General features: G+C 43.9%; 1 protein-coding gene across 6 annotated transcripts in view; it reads right to left on the reverse strand.

Annotated features, from left to right (window-relative positions):
- Positions 1 to 21,765, reverse strand: part of HDLBP (high density lipoprotein binding protein) — an 86,913-nt gene that overhangs the window by 60,027 nt on the left and 5,121 nt on the right. For 2 of the 6 annotated variants that reach the window (XM_055109314.2, XM_063595650.1), the window contains exon 2: positions 1,983 to 2,105. The exons of the other annotated variants lie outside the window; for them this stretch is intronic. The gene's annotated coding sequence lies outside the window, so the exon portion shown is untranslated. The remainder of the gene's footprint in view (positions 1 to 1,982; positions 2,106 to 21,765) is intronic. 6 annotated transcript variants of the gene reach the window in all.

Consider the following 21,765-nt stretch of genomic DNA (forward strand, 5'->3'; position numbering starts at 1 on the left):
TCTATGAGCTAGAATTAGCTTAGCTCATGTTTATAAAGAACTCTGTTATGGATACAAAGCTAGCTAACGCCATGGGTGGAAATACTTAAGAATCTGAAAGATTAATCTTGGGCTCAGTCCTATCCAAATAGAAACAATACTTTTCTACAAACAAGAAAACACACATCAGGAAAACCCAAGTCTTCAGGTTTTCTCCTCTCAAGGGTGGAGAGCATGTGGCACTCCAATGTGCGATCTGCTGCTGACACTGCTTGGCACATCACCCTCTTCACTTGGCCTGCTTCCTCCTTTGTCTCATGAGAAGGTGGGACTGCATCATCTCTCCAAGTACTCTCTTCCTATCAGTCTACTCTTCAGAGATTAAGCCTCACTTTTGGATATAAAGACTCCCTAGAAACGCTTACTTATATAACTGTCTCCACAAAGAGCTAATTCAACATTAAACTGCACGAATACAAGCACAACGTCCCCACCAAAGCACAGGTATGTTCCTCTATGCAAAGTTAGACAATGGAGATACCGGACTCAGATCAGAACATTACCATGTAAGAGAAAAACTGACATACATCCAGGGAGCAGGAACTTAGATGTCTCATCTATAAAGAGAGAAAACTGGGCAGAACAAGAAAACACTATTTCCTACTATTAGAAAACAAGTATCACACCAGGAAGATAAAGACAGCTTCTCTGCAACTCCAAAGGCATCCAAGGACAGGAAGGGGTCAGGATGGCAGAGAAGGAAGATCAGTAATGAGGGGAAGTAGGATCAGAATAGCAGAATGGCTGGCACCAAAGGTAAGGAGTGCACTCTAAAGGAAACCTCAAGAAGACATTAGGCATCAACGTGGGGTGAGTATGGCAGTGGGAAACTCAAGTATTAGATAAAAAGGAAACTCCAGCTACTGCACGTGTGGGATGAATGGACTTCAGAAGGGCAACAGCAGAGATAGCGAGACATAAAAAGCTAAAAAAAAAAAAATCTGGAAAGTAACACAACTTCAATATGCAGATGGGCTGAAGAAACCACGTTGTGTCCATGCAGTGAAGCAACACATAGCATAAAAGGTAGGAGGAAAGCCTCCATACACTACTATGCATAGTCTTCGGGGTACACAGTTAATGAAAAGAGCAACGGAGGCCAGCAGGTGCAGGGTATGCTACCTTTCTGTAAGAAAGAGTCAGAAATAGAAATGTGTATGTCTGTTTATATTTTCAGAAAGAAACAAGAAGAAAATGATGGGGCAAGGAAAGAAGGGACAGGGGACAGGGATGGAAGTCAAGCTCATCTGAGCAGAACAAGAGTAACAGCTCTGTTTTAGAACCATAAACATCAGAAGAGGCCGGGTACAGTGGTTTACGCCTGTAATCCCAGCACCTTGAAAGGCCAAGGTGGGTGGATTACCTGAGGTCGGGAGTTCGAGACCAGCCTGACCAACATGGAGGAACCCCGTCTCTACTAAAAATACAAAATTAGCCGGGCGTGGCGGCACATGCCTGTAATCCCGGCTACTCGGGAGGCTGAGGCAGCAGAAATGCTTGAACCCGAGAGGCGGAGGTTGCGGTGAGCCGAGATCGCGCCATTGCACTCCAGCCTGGGCAACAAGAACAAAACTCTGTCTCAAAGGAAAAAAAAAAAAAAATCAGAGACTCTAAACTCTAAAAATAAAACGTTCCACTTCTTTATCTCAATGCTGGTTATATGAGTGAGTTCAGTTAGTGAAAATTCACTGAGCTATATACATTAAAAAGTGCGTGTTTATTATACCTCAATAAAAAGTCTACTTAGAAAACGGAAACAAATGTATCTAACAATGTCAGATCGGCGGCCTAAGCATCAGAGAATTATTTAACTTTAAAACACAGTAATTTGACAATATATTCCAAATGGGATATATCCTAATAATGTCAGTATCGTTACTGTAAGAATATATTGTATGAAAAATATGTGCTATGAAAATGGCACTTATTCATACACTACATACCTCCGAAAGTGTGTTTTAACAGGAAACTCTGGACAGACACATGCTAAGTGTTTGTGAGAGTTATCTGCAGGAGGGGAAGCTCTGTATCATACGAGGCGCTTTACTTTTCAAAGATGCCTCCATCTAGAAAGGGAATGAAAGATGCTTAAGCATCGTCGGCTACTACAAATCAGTGAAAAGCAGAGTCACAAAATTTAGAATAGGTAAGCGAGTTAATATCATTAAGAACCAAGATTTTAGCCTAAGAAAATGATACACATTGAACTGACTGATATATAAACACCATCTCACGGCAAGAGACTGGGGTTCCTTAGAAACATGACTGACTCTAGGTCTAAGCAGAACACGGACGAGGTACAACACCCTGCTGTGACAGGCAGGCAGGGAGCAGTCACAAACCAAGGAGTCACACCCAAAGATGACACAAGCTAACTTGGGTAGAACAACAGAAGCACCAAAATACGGCTTCCACGGGTTGAAGCACAATCACATCCCCGGGTTTATAGTACTAGGGGAAATGCTACAGAAATGAACTTCAACTTTGGAAGCTATTAGTTCCAGTGCATCCTAAACACTGATAAAGGAAAGAAATCATTCATTTCTTCTTTCTCCCCAGCAGGAACCACATTTCAGAACCTCCAAAATTGATACAGGAAATCTTCTTTATATAAGAATAGAATTAGAAAAATCTTCACTTTATAATTGTCAGCTGTAGGCTGAACAATGGCCTCCAAAGATATTCAAGTCCTAATTTCTGGATTTGGATATGTTACAGACGAATTAAGAATCTTGAGATGGGAGATCATTTTGGATTATATGGGTGGGACGTAACCACAATCACAAGTGTCCTTTAGATCATGTGCTCTAATGATGGAGGAAGGGGCCATAGCCAAAAAATGGCTGCCACGAGCTGGAAAAGGCCAGGAAGCAGATACTCTCCAGAGCTGCCTGATGGCACCCAGATACTCAGACTCTAGACCAGTGAGACTGATTTCAGCCACAGTGTTGTAATTTGGTACAGCGGCAATAGGAAAGTAATACACCAACTAAATAACGGGTACAAGCAACAAGCAAATGGCCGTTAAACCCAGTAGAGAACTGGTTGATAAAGAACTCTATAATTCAACCTACTGACACCGCACCCGACATCATGTAACCTGGCTGCTCAACGTGCAACACAGAGCACAGTCTGTGGAATATCCTTGAAACCACTGACCCCAACCCCCCAACAACAAACAGCCTGAAACCAATTAAGCATCCTGACCTAGCTACAGGAAGTATGAGGATTAGAAAAACACATTAGATAGTGCCACAACAGTCAACCAAATCCCAAACCTGGGACGTTCCACAGCACAAACAACCCTATTGCCTTCATAAATAAATGGCATTAAAAACAAAAACTAAAAAAGGGAAAGGAAGCTGCAAGTTATAGATTTTCAAAGAGCTGAGAGGCTTAAACCAAATGCAATGTGGAGACCTTCTTTGGATTTCAATTCAAGCAAACAAAGTGTAAAAAGGCTTTTTATGACATCTGGAGAAAACCAAACACAGAATAAATATTAGATAATATTAATGAGCGTGGTTGGTGTTGTTAGCTATGATAAAGGTATTGTGGTTATGTTTTTTAAAGCCGTTTCCTAAAAAATACATGCTAAAGTATTTAGAGGTGACTAAAAGTCCGAGATTTGCTTTAAAATACTCAAATGAAAAATATAAAATATTGGGAGTGGGCAGGGCTATAGTAAAATGCTGACAACTGTGAAAGCTGGGTGACAGGCATATGATTCTCTTCTATTCTCTTTTATTTTGTGGTATATTTTGAAGTTTTCCCAACAAGGTTTAAAAAAGGAAAAGAAACCTGGGCAATATAGTGAGACTGCCTGTACAAAAATAAAAATAGAAAACAAAAAATCAGCCAGGTGTGGCGGTGTACACCTGTGGCCCTAGCTACTAGGGAGGCTGAGGCAGGAGGATCACTTGAGTGCGGGGAGGCTGGGGCTGCAGTGAGCTCTGCCATTGCACTCAGCCTGGGCAACAAAGCGAGACCCCGTCTCAGAAAAGAAGAAAGAGCAAAGAGGACCACTTATCAACGTCTACAGAGCACTGCTAAAGCTACACTCACAGGGTGAATCAAACTTGTAAACTTTATTAATGAAGATGAATGAACTAAGCATTCAAGTCAAGATGTAAAGTGAAAACCAAAGTAGAAGGAACAAAAGAATTGATGAAATATAAGACCAGGTGCAGTGTCTCAAACCTGTAATCTCAGCACTTTAGGATCACTTAAGCCCAGGAGTTTGAGACCAGCTTGGACAACAAAGCAAGACCCCATCTCCACAAAAAAATAAAAAATACAATAAAATAAAATAAGAAAAGCCATGCATGATGGCACACACCTGTGGTCCCAGCTACTGAGAGGCTGAGGCAGGAGGATCCCTTGAGCCCAGGAGTTCAAGGTTACAGTGAGTGAGTTATAATCACGCTACTGCACTCCCAGCCTGGGTGGCACGTGCCTGTAGTCCCAGCTACTTGGAAGGCTGGGGCAGGAAGATCGCCTGAGCCCAGGAGGTTGAGCCTGCAGTGAGCCATGATTGCACCACTGAACTCCAGCCTGGGTGACAGAGCGAGACTCTGCCTCAAAAAAAATTAAGACAAAACAAAACAGGCCAAGTGCAGTGACTCACACCTGTAATCCCAGCACTTTGGGAGGCTGAGGCAGGCAGATCGCTTGAGTCCAGGAGTTTAAGACCAGCCTGGGCAACATAGCGAAACCTCATCTCTACCAAAAATACAAAAAATTAGCCTGGCATGGTGGCACGTGCCTGTAGTCCCCAGCTACTTGGGAGGCTGCGGCAGGAAGATCGCCTGAGCCCAGGAGGTTGAGCCTGCAGTGAGCCGTGATTGCACCACTGCAATCCAGCCTGGGTGACAGTGCGAGACCCTGCCTCAAAAAAAAAACAAAAACAGAAACATAGCTACTTGGTCAATCAAAACCAAAATCAGTTTCTTTGAAAAAAGCAGTTGAAGAGCAATTAACTCTCTCTAGCCTGACAAAAGAAAAGAACACACACCCGAGATTACAATGATACAATATTATCTTTGCCTGGTTTTGAAATAAGAAGTGTTATAAATGGCAGTAATTGTATCTTCTGGTAGCTCCCAAGGAAATAAGAGCTTCTTTGTCTCACGGGTGCCACGAATTATTTTTGTAACTCATTGGCATTAATTGGGTTCTGATCTCGTTAGGGACCAATAACTATAATCAGGGGGCCAAGGGCATGTGTCATGTCTAGTAGCCACAGCCAACCAGGTCCACGCATGCAGCTGAGCCATTCTATCTAAAACACATGGTTTACACATGGTAGAAAGAGTTGTTCCCCAAAGGAAAATCAGCATTGTTTTGTCTTCCCAAAACAATGAGTAGATGCTGCAGAGATGAATCATTATAGACTATTCTACAGACACGTAAACTTCTATTTTATTTTATTATTTATTTATTTGAGACAGAGTCTCGCTCTGCTGCCCAGGCTGCAGTACAGTGATGCAAGATAGCTCACTGTAGCCTTGAACTCCTGGGCTCAAGCCATCCTTTCCACCTCAGACTCCTAAGGCGCTGCGACTACAGGTGCATACACCATGCCCAACTAATTTTTTCTCCAAGAGACAGGTCCTGCTATATTGCCCAAGCTAGAAAACATGTAAAATTTTAAACAAAACACGAGCCTAATGAATTGATCACTAAATTTAGAGAACAAGACATCATGACTAAGAATGGTCTGTTCTAGGGATACAGTTTTAAAATTAGAAAATATATACTTATGGCTAAAAGGAGGACAAATGGGCCAGACCCAGTGGCTCACACCTGTAATCCCAGCACTTTGGGAGGCCGAGACAGGTGGGTCACCTGAGGTCAGGAGTTCAAGACCAGCCTGGTCAACATGGTGAAACCCCATCTCTACTAAAAACACTAAAAATTAGCCAGGCATGGTGGTGGGTGCCTGTGATCCCAGCTACTCGGGAGGCTGAGGCAGGAGAATCTCTTGAACCCGGGAGGCGGAGGCTGCAGTGAGCCGAGATCGCACCACTGCACTCCAGCCTGGGCGACAGAGCAAAACTCTGTCTCAAAGAAAAAAAGGACAAATAAACATATACGTGGCTGACCGACGACCATTTCAAAAATGCCCAAAAAACTGATGAAATTCAGCATGTATTATTTACTTTCTATGGAGTTTAACATCAGCAAATGGCTATATGAACAATATTTCCCCAAAGTAACATATTTACTAAAAAGCTAATAGTACAGTATTAAAGTAAGTAACAGAATGACCAAGATGTTACTATTGTCAAAGACTGTCCAATAGGCCATCTAAAGAGACAGAATGAAGCAAGGAGACAAATACCACTGTCTGCAGATGACCTGTTTAGAAAACCTCTCTATTATAACGAAGCTCTAGTAACAGTGAAGGCAAGCTTGGCAAGTTGGCAAAACAAAAATTTTACACACACACATATACACGAGAAGCCTGAATCATGGAGATGATGCCAAGACTTAGCCAGGAGATTCATCACAAAAGATGTCTGTTCTATTCCAAGTTCATCTACACCCCCAATCACACTCCAAATAACATCTGTGATAGGCTGAAAAATGGCCACCCAAAGATAGGGAATCCCAATCCCTGAAATTTGTTTTACTTTTCTTGGAAAAGGGGTCTTTTCAGATGACATTAAGTGAAAGATACTAAGATGAGGAGATGATCCTGGATTATCTGGGTGGGTTCTAAATGCCACCCGTGACAGACGAGAAAGCCACGTGAAGAGGGAGGCAGGGGTGGGAACCATGCAGCTGCAAGCCAAGGACTGTGGGGCAGGAGCTGGAAGACGAAGAAGCAAAGAACAATCTCTCTCCTATCCCCCAGAGGGAGTGTGGCCCTGCCAGATTTCAGATTTCCAGTCTCCAAAACTGTCAGAGAATACATTCCTGTTGTAAGCCACCAAATGTGTGGTAATTTGTTACGGCAGCCCTGGGAAAGTAACACAACATCCCAGTAGGATTTTTTTTTAACTCTAACAAGGATTCTCCTAAAAATTCACCTAAACATAAAACCAGGCTAGAAAATTTTGCAAAAAAAAAAAAAAAGCTGGGATTCAACTAAAATTAGCAAAGCATACTACAAAGCAATGGTAATTAGCACTTGGTGTTACTGGCTAAGAGGCACTTGATGCATGAAACAGACTCACGTGTACCTGTGAATTTATTATTTGATACAAGTGCCATTTCAAATCAGCAAGGAACTGGGCCAATTTGTTATCCATTTTGAAAACATATAAAGTTTGATCCCTACCTCACAACATACTCTAAAATAAATTTCAGCTGGATTGGAGATCTGGATGTAAACAATCAAACCCTGAAGACTTGAAGATTAAGGAGGAAAACCTGTGATTTGGGGCTGCAAAAAGCCTCCAACAACATATACTGTAAAAACCACTGAGGAAGATATTGATTTATTTGACCCTATCAGAGCATAAGAATTTTATAGAACACTAAATATAGAAGTCAAGATACAAATGGAGTTTTTCAATGTCTGGAAAACATCTGAATAGGTTAGGACATATGAACACACAAATCATAGAAAATTAACATAAAATTGCCCACAAACACACGAATAGATGTTCATCTTCATGCAGCCTTTATGAGATCAGCAAAGATGAACAAAAGTGATCATTCAGTGTTTATAATGGTGAGGGGGAAAAAAGACTACTCAACCATTGAGGAAGTATAAAATTAGAAGGCAATTTAGAAACACATAACAAAAAATAGAAATATACAGTCTAAGTCAGCAATCACACTTCAAAAATGCTACTCTCCAGAAGTGCCTGCAAAAGAATACAGAAGCATAGGTGTGACAGGTGAGGCTCACAACAGCATGCCACAGGCAAAGAACTGGAAGAACACGAGTGTGCGTCAGCACGAAGGCAGTCATACTAAGTGGGACAAGGACACCACACAGTAAGGCGCTGTTACCAACAAGAATCCAACAGCTCACGTATCAGTCTGGAAAAAGCACAGACTACTGTACATTAAATGAAAATGATCAAGCTGCAAAAAGAGAGCGTGTAGGACTTGGACTTTTTTTGTTTGTTTTTAAACTGGGGATATGGGCTTCCACATAAGAGAATATCTACATAGCTAGGGTATCAGAGCCCAAGTGGAGTGAGGAAGATGCTCATGGTGGGTGGAGGTGCAGGATGACAGCAGCTGAGTGAGATGAGGAGGCAGTGGGCATCCGAGCAGGAAGGTCAACAAGAGGAGCCTCGTTCCATACAGGGTGAATAATCAAGGAAGTAAACATATTAGAGACACTGGGATCTAAGATTGTCACTGTTGGGAAACGGAGTTATCCACTTGGAAAGCGAGAAACTAGAATAAACCCTGTGCTACTACATTGGAAATGGGGGTACTGGAATAAACTCATGCTTTTCAATACATGGAGATATTAAAAAATGAGACTGTGTTAAAAATACACACGCATCTATCTGTAGGTATGTTTTGTATATGTATGTATACACATACTCTGTCGACTGAGAGGGCCTGGGTATAGTAACACTCCAACAACCTAGCTGGTGCCTAGACCCTGTTCCTCTGAGAACCAACTGCCATAAAAGGGAAGCAGGCCTTCTTGAAGAAAAGGCAGAATCCAGGTCTGGGGCAGGGAAGGTACATGAAGAGCCCAGAGTATCCTGTGGTACAAGAAAGAAAGAGAAGAGAAAGAGACAGAGAATAATGAGGACATATCAGAAGGACACAGACAGTAATCCCAGCACTTTGGGAGGCCAAGGCGGGTGGATCACCTGAGGTCAGGAGTTCAAGACCGGCCAACATGGTGAAACCTTATCTCTACTAAAAATAAAAAAATTAGCCGGGCGTGGTGGCACACATCTGCAGTCCCAGCTACCGGGGAGGCTGAGGCGGGAGAATCACTTGAACCCAGGAGGCAGAGGTTGCAGTGAGCCGAGAGCTCGCTACTGCACTCCAGGCCTGGACAGAGTGAGACCCTGTCTCAAAAAAAAAAAAAAAAAAAAAAAAGGCCAGGCATGGTGGCTCATGCCCGTAATCCTAGCACTTTGGGGGGCAGAAGCAGGAGGTTGCCTGAGCTCAGGAGTTTGAGACCAGCCTGGGCCACGTGGTGAAACCCTGTCTCTACTAAAAATACAGAAAATTAGCTGGGTGTGGTGGAGCGTGCCTGTAATCTCAGCTACTCAGGAGACTGAGGCAGGAGAATCGCTTGAACCCGGGAGGTGGAGTTTGCAGTCAGCCGAGATGGCACCATTGCACTCCTGCCTGGGCGACAGAGTGAAACTCAGTCTAAAAAAAAATAATAATAATAAAAATAAATAGATAAATAAATAAATAAAGGACACAGGAGCTTGAGGGGCTCTCAGGGGCAAACCTGAGATGATGAATATCAAATAAAATCATGGTAAAAGGATAATAATCAACCGAATTAACTAGGGAAACCATGAGCCAATATTGATATAAATAAGCAATTGAACTCTGATTAAAGTTGAGATAGTTGAGATAACTGAAAGTTTGATTTTATTTCAAAAGTATCTCCCTACTATATACTTAACAATTACAAAGATTTCACAGTGGAGAAGCTGGAAGGCAGCATCTGAATCAAGCAAGTAAAGTGCGCATCACCACTAAGGGGACTAACTGAATTCTGCACCACCTATTAGGATGCAGAGAAGAACCCAGCCTCCTCCTTGTACTGTTCCAGCCAGAGGCGCAAAACCTAGATCTAATCAAAAGGAAACACCAAACAAACCCACAATAAGGGACCCCACAAAATAACTGCTGGTAATCATTAAAAGTGTCAAGCTCGGGCAGAGGAACCATTCCAGTTTGAAAGAGACTAAAGAGATCTGACAATGAACTGTGGTTCTGAACTAGATCCTTTCAGTGGAATGAGAATGCGCTGCCTGATCAGAAGGCGGCAACGCATTCATGTTGATTTCCTGACTTTGATGGCTGTATTGCGGTTAAGGAGGAAGGTGTCTTGTCTATAAGTAAACATACCAAAATATCCCAGGGTGAGGTTCGTGGTCCCAACTTACTCTCAGGTGGTTCAGATAAAGAGCTGTACGGTACCCGTACCTCCTCTGTAAATTCAGGATCGTTTTTTTAAAAAATTAATGGAGGATATGTACTACTACTGTGATTAGAAAAACTAAACACCCTAAGGCCGGGCGCGGTGGCTCACGCCTGTAATCCCAGCACCTTGGGAGGCCGAGGCAGGTGGATCACAAGGTCAGGAGTTCAAGACCAGCCTGACCAATACGGTGAAACCATCTCTACTAAAAATACAAAAATTAGCCAGGCATGGTGGCGTGCATCTGTAGTACCAGCTACTCGGGAGGCTGAGGCAGGAGAATCACTACTTGAACCCAGGAGGCGGAGGTTGCAGTGAGCCAAGATGGTGCCACTGAACTCCAGCCTGGCTCCGTCTCAAAAAAAAAAAAACAAAACAAAAAAGAAAGAAAGAAAAACTAAACACCCTAATTTGGAAACAAACATCAATATAGGAGAGGGATGGCAGATAACACTGACCATTCCAGTTCAAAGTCAAAACCCAAATTTTGGGCGGGGCGTGGTGGCTCACGCCTGTAATCCCAGCACTCTGGGAGGCCTAGGCAGGTGGATCACGAGGTCAGGAGATCGAGATCATCCTGGCTAACACGGTGAAACCCTATCTCTACTAAAAACACAAAAAATTAGCCGCACATGATGGCGGGCACCCGTAGTCCCAGCTACTGGGGAGGCTGAGGCAGGAGAACGGCGTGAACCCAGGAGGCAGAGCTTGCAGTGAGCCGAGATCCCACCACTGCACTCCAGCCTGGGGGACAGAGCGAGATTCCATCTCAAACAAACAAAAAACAAATTTTGACTATATCTGTTTAATTACGAGTTCAACTACAAAATGAATGCACATTGCACCCAAACTTTATGTAGCAAAGCATAAAGATATTGTCACGATTCTAAAGTCTGTCACCCAATCATTTTCTCAAACTTCATAAAAGATTTTTTTTTTCTGGTTCACGTTCTTTCATGAGAAAGTAGATTTTTAAACCACCAGAAAGCGTCAAGAAAGCCACAGCACAACCTAGATATGCACAGCAGCACATCCCAAACAACTTCGAGGTCCACATGGGGAACTCCCCCCACCCCACCCAGTTCTTCCTAGTAGAAGGCGGGCGCCCCCCCGGTGCTCCATCTGGGCCAGCCACTAGCACTGCTGAGCCCCAGTCGTACACTGCCCTAAAAGACGAACAAGAGGCAAAACTCAGACACTAGGCAAATCGGAGTAACCCACGACATGTAACAGGAACACTGCCCAGCAAGAGTTAGGAATATTTAAGCAGGGTGAAAGCAAGTGACTGCATCAATCAGCAAGGGCTTAAGGAAAGTACACACACATGCACACACACACATTTCCACCACTTCAATACTGGGGGCAGGTAGAGAAGACAAGCATAAGTACATACTGGAATTAAAATACTCTAAGAAGAAGAATCCTAATGCATGCCAAATAAGTTCTAAATATACTAAACCAGCCTTCAATAAAGCCATATGACCAACTGATAACAACAATCTAAATACTATACAAGGTAACTGGGGCAAGATTTGATGGAGAAAAGACCTTCACATCACCACCTCAGTCCTTCACAGGCCAGGTCCTCCTCTCTCTGAGACAGCAGGGCTGAACCTGGGGACACCCCAGAGCCCTGTAACACGCAGCCGGCAGTCTGCTGAGCTCGTTGTGCAGACGACAAAGGGAACACAGAACTTGGGTCTCAGGGGCTGGCCAGGCAGCTCCAAGCATGAGCAATTAGATCAAAATAGAAGCCTTGTTTCAAAAGAAAAAAATTGTATTCTTCAAAGTGAACTGATTTCGTGCACACATACTATTATTATTATTATTATTATTATTATTATTATTATTATTTTGAGACGAGTCTCACTCTGTCACCCAGGCTGGAGTGCAGTGGTGCCATCTCTGCTCACTGCAAGCTCCGCCTCCTGGGTTCATGCCATTCTCCTGCCTCAGCCTCCCCAGCAGCTGGGACTACAGGCGCCCGCCACCAGGCCCGGCTAATTTTTTTTTTTTTTTTTTTTTTGGTATTTTTAGTAGAGACGGGGTTTCATCGTGTTAGCCAGGATGGTCTCGATCTCCTGACCTCGTGATCTGCCCGCCTAGGCCTCCCAAAGTGCTGGGATTACAGGCATGAGCCACTGCACCCGGCCGCACAGATACTGATTTAAACCAATGCTATAAGACCACCTAATCGTCTACTTATCAGCAAATGTTTAAAAAGTAAATATAATTAAATCAGTAATATCATTTGAAACAGTCAAATGAGCTAGGTATTAATAAAATTAGAAAGCATATCACGTAAGAAGACTGAAAATTAAGAGTAATATACACATTGCTACAAAATAAAACACATTCGGATGATGCAGTGTATTTCATTTTGTTCACACTAGCCAGCAAATACTGGGGTGAATAGTACACACCTGTAATCATCTAATAATATACACTCAGGAGTAAGCAAACTCCAACATAAAGAAGACAAAGCAAAGGAAAAGTGAATTTTAAGGTTCTACTCACACACACTTCAGTCTTCTATTTACAAGCTACAAGACACCAAGCAACATGGTTCTCAACTGTCGAATGGTTACAGCAGACAGGCAGAAAAGATCCCAAAGGGCCATCCTTTCCTTTCGTTTTTTTTTAATTTTTCAAGAAAAAGATTTAAGGCAAAAAGTTTCCTATTCTAATAAATAAATCAGAAACCATACATCTTATAATATTGAAAAGGAAGCCCTAAGGGGTAGAACTGTTTCTGAGCAAGTCACTTGCTTCAAAACCTCAATTTCAAAAATGGTAAAAGAGGCCGAGGGCCAGGCACAGTGGCTCACACCTGTAATCCCAACACTTTGGGAGGCCGAGGTGGGAGGACTGCTTGAGGTCAGAAGTTCAAGATCAGCTTGGGCAATATAGCAAAACAGAGTGAGACCCCCCCCCCCAACTTCCATCTCTACAAAAAAAAAAAAAAAAAAAAATTTAATTCGCCAGGTACAGTGCCTGTAGTATGCTTCCCAGCTACTCAGGAGGCGGAGGCAAAAGGATCATTTGAGCCCAGGAGTTCGAGACTGCAGTGAGCTATGATAGTGTCACTGTACTCCAGCTAGAGTGACTGAGCAAGACCCTGTGTCAAACAAACAAACTAGAGGCCAGGTTAGGTGGTTCACACCTGTAATCCCAGCACTTTGCACTTCGGGAGGCTGAAGCAGAAGGACTTGAGTCCAGGAGTACAAGACCAGCCTGGGCAACATAGCAAAACTCCATTTTGACAAAAAAAATAAAAATTAGCCAGGCACCCTATAGTCCTAGCTACTCGGCAGAAGCAGGAGGATTACTTGAGCTCAGGAGTTAGAAGCTGCAATGAGTTGTGATCACAGCACTGCACTCCAGCCTGGGCGACAGACTGAGACTCTGTTTCAAAACAAATTGGTAAAAGTGCCAAATAAATGACCCCCTTTAAAAACTATTTCTCCCAATTTTACACTTGTACTGTTGCTTTCTCTTTGCCTCCTTACCTCTATCTGTTCCAATGGATCTGGTCATTTTGGGATAAGAGCCCTTTTCTCCAGTTTCCCCATTTCCCCTAAGGCTGTCTGTTGTGGCAACCCCTTTAGAAGTGCAGCTCTCTCCAGAGTCTCCACATGTAAATCTCCTACTAGGCCAGGAGCAGTTGCTATGCAGGTAGCTGCTGTCTTGGCACCCACGAGAAAACTGCTTTCTCTCCCCAAGGAACCACACACACTCAGAGGTTCGAAGGATGACCAAGGAGCAGGTGAGCTCAGCCACTGTGTCCTTCTCTGCCTGGCCCGAGGTAAGAGAGTCTTTGCTCACAGTGCCCTACCAATGCCCAACGACTTAACTCTAGCTGCCTGGGCCTAGTGTTGGGCAGGACTAACACGCAGCACAACCACTAAATTCACACCGCAAAAGTTCCCTAGAAGGGCATTTAGAACAGCTTTTGCAGCTGAGATAAGAATACACACTGACTGCACCTGGTTGAAGTTATTTCCCCACTCCAGAAAGAAACAAGTAGCATTTGGTCCAGCCAGCCAAACGAGCTGTGATAAGAAAGTCAGCCTGCACTGTGTTTAGAGGCCGACAGAAGGGCCAGGAAGAGCTGCGTCTTGCTGGTGCAGGGTGCCACTCCAGGAGCCCCAGACTGTGCAGGGTCCTCTCTCACAGGACAGAGCAAGGCCAAGAACATCACTGCTCCAACTCATTTATGCAGTCCCCAGCCCACCCACACCATACAACAGGACGCTGGAAGACTGGACAAAGGAATCATGCCAAGAAAGGTGACATATTACAGAAAACAAGCAACAGGAGAGAGGCAGCACTTAACCTGCTACACAACACAGCTGTATACAAGAACACTTGGCTGCCTCAAGGACAGCAGGGCCCTCAATACTGAGCTTGGTCACAGAAGGCACCTGCTTAGCATCCCTGGATCACAAGTTTGTTAATCCAAGCACATGCGAGTCTCTGGAGATAGCTGCTCCACAAAGCCATTCGTCGAGACCACACATTCAACAGTCATCCAAGACTACAAAAGTGACACCTTGAGACCTGGCCTTCAGACTGGATTATTTCTACATGAAGCATATCTCTCAGAGCCTAAAAAGCTGATCTAGATTCTGGCAGCCCGTTACAATTCACCAAAAAGTCAAGAAAGGACAAGTTCAGAATATTACTTCTTTTTTTGGGGACGGAGTCTCACTCTGTGACCCAGAATGGAGTGCAGTGGTGTGACTACAGCTCACTGCAGCCTTGACCTCCTGGGCTCAAACGTGGCTCCCACCTCAGTCTCCTGAGTAGCTGGGACCACAAAGGCACACCACCAGGTCCAGCTAACTTTTTTCTATATTTTGTAGAGATGGGGGTCTCACTTTGTTGCCCAGGCTGGTCTCAAACTCCTAGGCTCCAGTGATCCTCCTGCCTCAGCTTCCCAGAATGCTGGGATTACAAAGTGCATGTGTATGTATTACAGGCATAAGCCACCATGCCCGGCCAGATCATTACCTTTTTAGCAATCAACACTATGCTATCTGTTCATCCCTCAAAATACGTATACGGCACCTGCCATGATCAAGTTACTCTGCTAAGCCATAGGGATCCAAACCAAGTAAAAGCATCACCAATACATTAATAGCACACCAATGGCTTCACGCGTAACCCAGGCTTGGGGTGGAAGCAGTAAAATGAAGAGGGGAGTTAGTCCAAGAGGCTTGTGCATCCATCACATGAATTCAGGGAAGTGGCTATCAGCCTTAGAGCTGGATCCTTGACAGAATGATGGAAACACTAACCCAGCAAGAGTCTAGACTAGAAGCCAATCCCCCGAAGGCAGCCACAGATGGACTTGGTCCCAGTGCTAACAAGCAGCAGGTTACTGCAGAGATAGGCCGTGAGTGCCTAAATGGCTTTAGGGCTGGGACTTTGATTTGTTCACTGTTTTTCCAAAACACATTTACTGAATATGTACTTGGTGAAAAATAAATGCCAATTGAATCAATGAAAGATATTCAAAATCCCAAGAAACACAGGACAACTTTACAGCGTGTATTTCAGCACCGAATACCCATCTTGCTGCAAAGGCCTGGTTGGTCCCACTCCTGAACTAGAAAGTGCTGTGTGGGCAGGATATCCCCTTTGACCCTGAGCTTTAGAGAAGCCCCACAGACACTCAAACGCTGGGTAAATCTGTCAAGATGGAATGTTTAAATGTGTGAACTTCTAAAAGTTAAGGGCCAAGATAACAAAAAGAAGAAATAATTACAGATCTTGATTTCCTGGGCCTGTCTCCTCTCCTATAAAAAGTTGATATTAATGCCTTTTGTGTTACCATGAGCTTATACATAGACAGCACTTAACCCGAGCTGGCACACAATAAACCAGTGTGGTGTTTTTTATTACTATTATCATCTGTGAGGACACCAGCACTGTAAGGCAACACAGCCCTAACTAAACGACTCCTGCAAGTGGCTTCACTCTACCAGGCTCTCCTTTTTCATTTTTGAGACGGAGCCTCGCTCTGTCTCTCCCAGGCTAGAGTGCAGTGGCGCGATCTTGGCTCACTGCAGCCTCCAACTCCTGGGTTAAAGTTATCTTCCTGTCTCAGCCTGCTGAGTAGCTGCGACTACAGGCATGTGTCACTACACCCGGCTAATTCTGTATTTTTAGTAGAGATGGGGTTTCACCATGTTGGCCAGGCTGGTCTCGAACTCCTGACCTCAGGTGATCCACCCGCCTTGGCCTCCCAAAGTGCTGGGATTACAGGCGTGAACCACCGGACCTGGCCAGACTCTACTCTTTCCAACCAAAAAAACGGGGCCTGTGATGGCTATACCCTAGAGCCCTTTCAAGGACTGACCCTTTACAGCAGGGCTCCTCAACCTCAGCGCTGCTGACATTTTGAGTCGAATACTTCTGTTGCAGGGGCTGCCCTGTGTACCACAGGATGTAAGCATCTCTGGCCACAACCACCAGATGATTGTAGGTCACGACAACCACAAAGGTCTCTGGACACTGCCAGATGTGCCCTGGGTAACAAAAATCACCCTGGTGATAACCACTGCTAGAAATAAATAGCGTGATGACTAGTATATAGGAAGCAATGAATACAAAGTTATTTGTTGTTTTTTTTTTTTTTTGAGATGGAGTCTCGCTCTGTCGCCCAGGCTGGAGTGCAGTGGCGTGATCTCGGCTCACTGCAAAGTTCCGCCTCCCGGGTTCACGCCATTCTCCTGCCTCAGCCTCCCGAGTAGCTGGGACTACAGGCATCCGCCACCATGCTCGACTAATTTTTTGTATTTTTAGTAGAGACGGGGTCAGGATGGTCTCGATCTCCTGACCTCGTGATCCACCCACCTCGGCCTCCCAAAGTGCTGGGATGACAGGTGTGAGCCACCGCGCCCGGCCAAAAAGTTTTAATAGGTGAGGATTTTTATATCATTCATGGATTCTTAAACGTGATCACAAAATCAGATGTTTTATGAGTGACTATCAGCTCCAAGTGTTATCCTTCCAAACTTGAAAACTGAATTTCTGATAAACTGAGTTACCCAGGTTCTGAGGCATCTGTTTAAAAAAAAAAAAAAAAATGAAAAATGAAAAACCCACTCAGAGATTCAGCTTTTTTTTTTGAGATGGAGTCTTGTTCTTGTTGCCCTGGCTGGAGTGCAATGGCGTGATCTCGGCTCACTGCAACCTCTGCCTCCCAGGTTCAGGCAATTCTCCTGCCTCAGCCTCCCATAGCTGGGATTACAGGCATGAGCCACCACGCCCGGCTAGTTTTGTATTTTTAGTAGAGACGGGGCTTCTCCATGTTGGTCAGGCCGGTCTCGAACTCCTGACCTCAGGTGATCTGCCCGCCTCAGCCTCCCAAAGTGCTGGGACTACAGGCGTGAGCCACTGCGCCTGGCCTCAGCTTTCTTATTTTTAAAAGGAAGGAGCTGAAATCCTACAGGTCAAAAAGTACCCCAAGTCAGGCTGGGAGCAGTGGCTCACGCCTATAATCACAGCACTTCACTGGGAGGCCGAGGCTGGCAGATCATTTGAGGTCAGGAATTCGAGACCAGCCTGGCCAACACGGCAAAACCCTATCTCTACTAAAAATACAAAAATTAGCCAGGCATGGTGGTGCATGCCTGTAGTCCCAGCTACTCAGAAGGCTGAGGCAGAAGAATTGCTTGAACCCGGGAGGCGGAAGTTGCAGTGAGTGGAGATCATGCTGTCATACTCCAGCCTGGGTGACAGGGAGAGACTCTGTCTCGATAAATTAAAAAAAAAAAAAAAAGTATCCCAAGTCCCCAAGTCATAAGGCTGATAAGAACAGGTCCAGGGAGTAGCTCTGAACCTATTCAAAAAAAAAAAAAAAAAAGAGGAAAAGCCCAAAATTGAAGTGAGGTCTCCTGACTCCCAGTACAGTCGAAGACACCATCCTTTCATTTTTGTTTCTTTTTTGGGGGGTGGGGGGGACAGGGGGGCAGTGTCATCCTAACCTGGATAAACATCTCAACTCTTTGTTGAGTCAGGGAGAAATAATCAATATCCTGCCTTCTGTACCTAAGACAGCAAGTACTGCTGCAGGTCTCACAAGGTCTACCTCAAGAACTTCTGAGACTACAACAGAGGGAAAAGGCAAGCCCTAGAGTGGATCTGAAAAACGCTTATTTGAAAGAATTCATCGAGACTGCTCACGCCACTTGCTGACTGTTGACTTTGACATCAGCCACTTCTTACCTCTTCCTGCCCCAGGAGAGACCTGCGGTCATAGCACTGGGGTCTCTGGGATACAGCTAAGCCTCCTGAGAGACTGGAATGGGATGCGTAGGGGCTACACGAATAATGGTTTAATTAACATTGACAGTATTAACAGATTAATACTGCAGTGGGCTTGCTGTAGTGATGGTCTACCAAGGGCCTTGATTTTTTAGCTTTAAAAATATTCTAAAAGATAACAAAACAATGTAAAAACTGGCAACCCCCCCATGAGGCTTTACCAAAAAATATATTCTAAAGTGTATCTTCAAAACTGTAATTTTAATTATACTTTAATTATAATTTTAATACATGATTTAAATAAAAATAGGATCTTACATGCATTCTTTCACCATCTGCTACACTTATTTTCATTTAAAAAGACATCATGGCCATCTTTCCGAGTACCAAATACAAATTTACCTCATTTGTTAACAACTACATGTTGAGTGGAGTAAACATACCTTAATAAATCCCCTACTGATAGGACCCTTGAACTAATTTTTTTTTTTTTTTTTGCGATTATAAACAATGCTGGAAAGAACATCCTCTGCTCACTTGGGCCTCTACCCCCACAGGATAAATTGAATTGGAAATGTAATTATATGATGACAGGCAATGCATTGATAGATATCGCCAAGGTAAAACTGCCCACCTCCCAAAGAGTTTAACTAGTTACACTCACAACACCTGATTACAGGATACCTGTCCTCTTCTCCTTTGAGGACAACTAAAATGATCATGTTTATTCTTTTTTCCAGCCTGATGTGGGGGAAATACGATTTTAATGGCAACTCTGATCATCAGTGAGACAGCAATCTTGTTGAGCTTATTGACCTTTTGAATTTCTCTACTGTGAAGATCAAACTAATCACAACCAATCCGTCGTCCACCTTTCTACCAGTGTTTCAGCAACGCTTGTGAGACAAAGCAAAATCCACATCTGGGCAACAGAGCAGTAGGAATGAACAGAAAGAATTATAAATTTAAGTGAAACTCAAGTTGTATGCCAAAAATAACATTCCTAAAGAGCACCCAGGCAAAAGTGATGAGAAAATACTATTAAAAAGGACATCTTTTGCCTCAATTAGTCACACAGTAGACAACGTAAGCTGATGACCTGAGACACCTCAGCCTGACAAAGTTCCGTTTCATTCACAAACATTAACCTACTCTGCTTTAAGAGAAGGGCTCCCCCAAAAGGTAATTGTGCTTGCAGAAAAGCGTCAAAGTGTATACTGTTTTGGGGGGTATGCAGACCTGGGTAGATGGTAGACTGAGGCTGACTGACAAGGCCAGGTTAGGGAAGCAGTGAAGTAGCTGAAGGCACAAACTGGAGCCAAACCACTAAGTCTAGCCTTTGCCTCAGGGTCTACCTCGACCTGTGATAACAACAATGCTTGCCTCCTACAGGTGACAGGAAAAGTAAGAAATGTCGTGAATGGTGTGGCCCATGGTCACTTCACCACGATCCACCACCAGTACTGGGTCACTCTGCTCCAGCTCTCCAAAGGCATCAAGATCCGACTGCTAGGAGCCCCGGCTTCTCCCCTGACCTGCCCGTCTCCTACACCCTCTGGCCCTGCTCCACACTGGTCTAATAACTGGTGTTCCACATTCCTCTAACGTGCACAACACAGTCCTGCCCCCGTGCTTTTCACCTCCTGTCCATTCCTCTTAGAACGCTCTTCCCCAGATCGCTGCCCATGGCTTGTTTGCTCATCTCAAGTTTGAATCAACTGTCGCTCAATCAGCAAGGCCTCCCCACTATGCCAAACTGCCACTGTGTCCCCGACTCCACTCCCCTCGATACTTTATTTTCCTCCTTCCTTCTTGTCCACATTGGACATACTGCATATCTGCTGGTCTGCTGACTGCCTGACACCCCTTACCAAAATGTGACCTCCGTGAAAGTGCAGGAGAACACACTCGCATTTTCCTTACTGTGTCCCACTTCCTGGAACAGTGTCTCCAGCACGAGCTGTTGTCAGATCAATACATTTACACTACTTCGTGAAGCACCACTAAAATGATAGTAAACTATTTTTTCTTTTTTTAAGATACAAATCACGAAAGCAAAGAATAAGAATAGAGATAAGAACATTAAAATACTGGAGGCTAGAAACTGGAAACAGACCTAAAAGGGCTGAATCCTATATCGGCAATGGGGAAGGCCAACTAGCAATATGACTGGAAGCCAGGAGACCTGAATTAAACACAGAGTTGGCTGATAGGTTTAAAAGGCACGAAGATCCCTAAGATGCACCCCACAACTCTGCACAGCCACACAGAGCCAACCTGCACAGTCCCTCTCCTATCCTGGCAAAAAGGTATCACTTTTCTGTCTGCAAAGGGAAGTAGAATCTTTGGACTGGGGACACCAGTTACAGAGGAGGGAAACAATTCTGAAAAGAGGGAAGTAAGCTCTTTTATGGTTACTGCTGTGCTCCCAGGCCTCTCTCCTCACTTGGCCACTTAGCCAGGCAAAGGGCTACAAGATATTTCTCTGGGGAATCTGAAGAAACCCAAAGAAGCTGACAAGGGTGCTGTAAGGAAATGGCCCAGCCAGGTGCCTCTGCAGTGAAAGCCACAGTCAGCAAGCCACAGACACAGGCGCAGAGGCCCTCTGACTCATGAGCAGGCACAACATCACTGCATAGCCCAGAAAAGGCTGAGAAAAGCCAAAAACCCCACAACAAACCAGAGCAGCCTCAATAGTGACTTAAGGAAAAAGAAAACAGGGAAAAATAAAACCTTATCAATATCTTCCAACAGTTAACAGGAGATACCACATTCATGAAACAAAAAATAGGTTATAAAATAGGAATAGAGGGAACAAGAAAAAGCTCTTAGAAATGAGAAAAACCTTGGTAGAAGGGCTGGAAGATAAACTTGAGAATAACTTCCAGGAAGAAAATGAAAAACCAAAGGGTACAAAACATCAATTAGACAGGAGGAATGTGGTTTTCTTTTATGAGATATATTGTGCAGCACGGTGAATATAGTAAATAATAATGTCGATTTCAAAAGTGCTGACAGTAATTTCATATGCTTTCACCACAAAAAACTTGAAGTATTTGAAGTGATGAATTATGTTAACTTGATTTTATTATTTATTGTATTCATAAATCATAACATCACTTTGTACCCCCTAAATATGTACAAGTATAATTTGTCAATTTACAATTTAAAAGATAAAAACAAAAAAATCTTAGAGGGGGGAAAAAAAAACCTTAAGAAAATTATGAGTGCCAATCCAGAAGGTCCAAGAGTAGAATTCTAGAGAGAGAGAGAAAGCAAATAGGAAGAAATCAAAGCAATAAATCAACAAAAATGCCCAGCGTTGAAGAACATGAGTTGCAAATAAACAGGACCAAAGA

This window comes from Pan paniscus, chromosome 13, assembly GCF_029289425.2.
Source record: "Pan paniscus chromosome 13, NHGRI_mPanPan1-v2.0_pri, whole genome shotgun sequence".
NCBI lineage: Eukaryota > Metazoa > Chordata > Mammalia > Primates > Hominidae > Pan > Pan paniscus.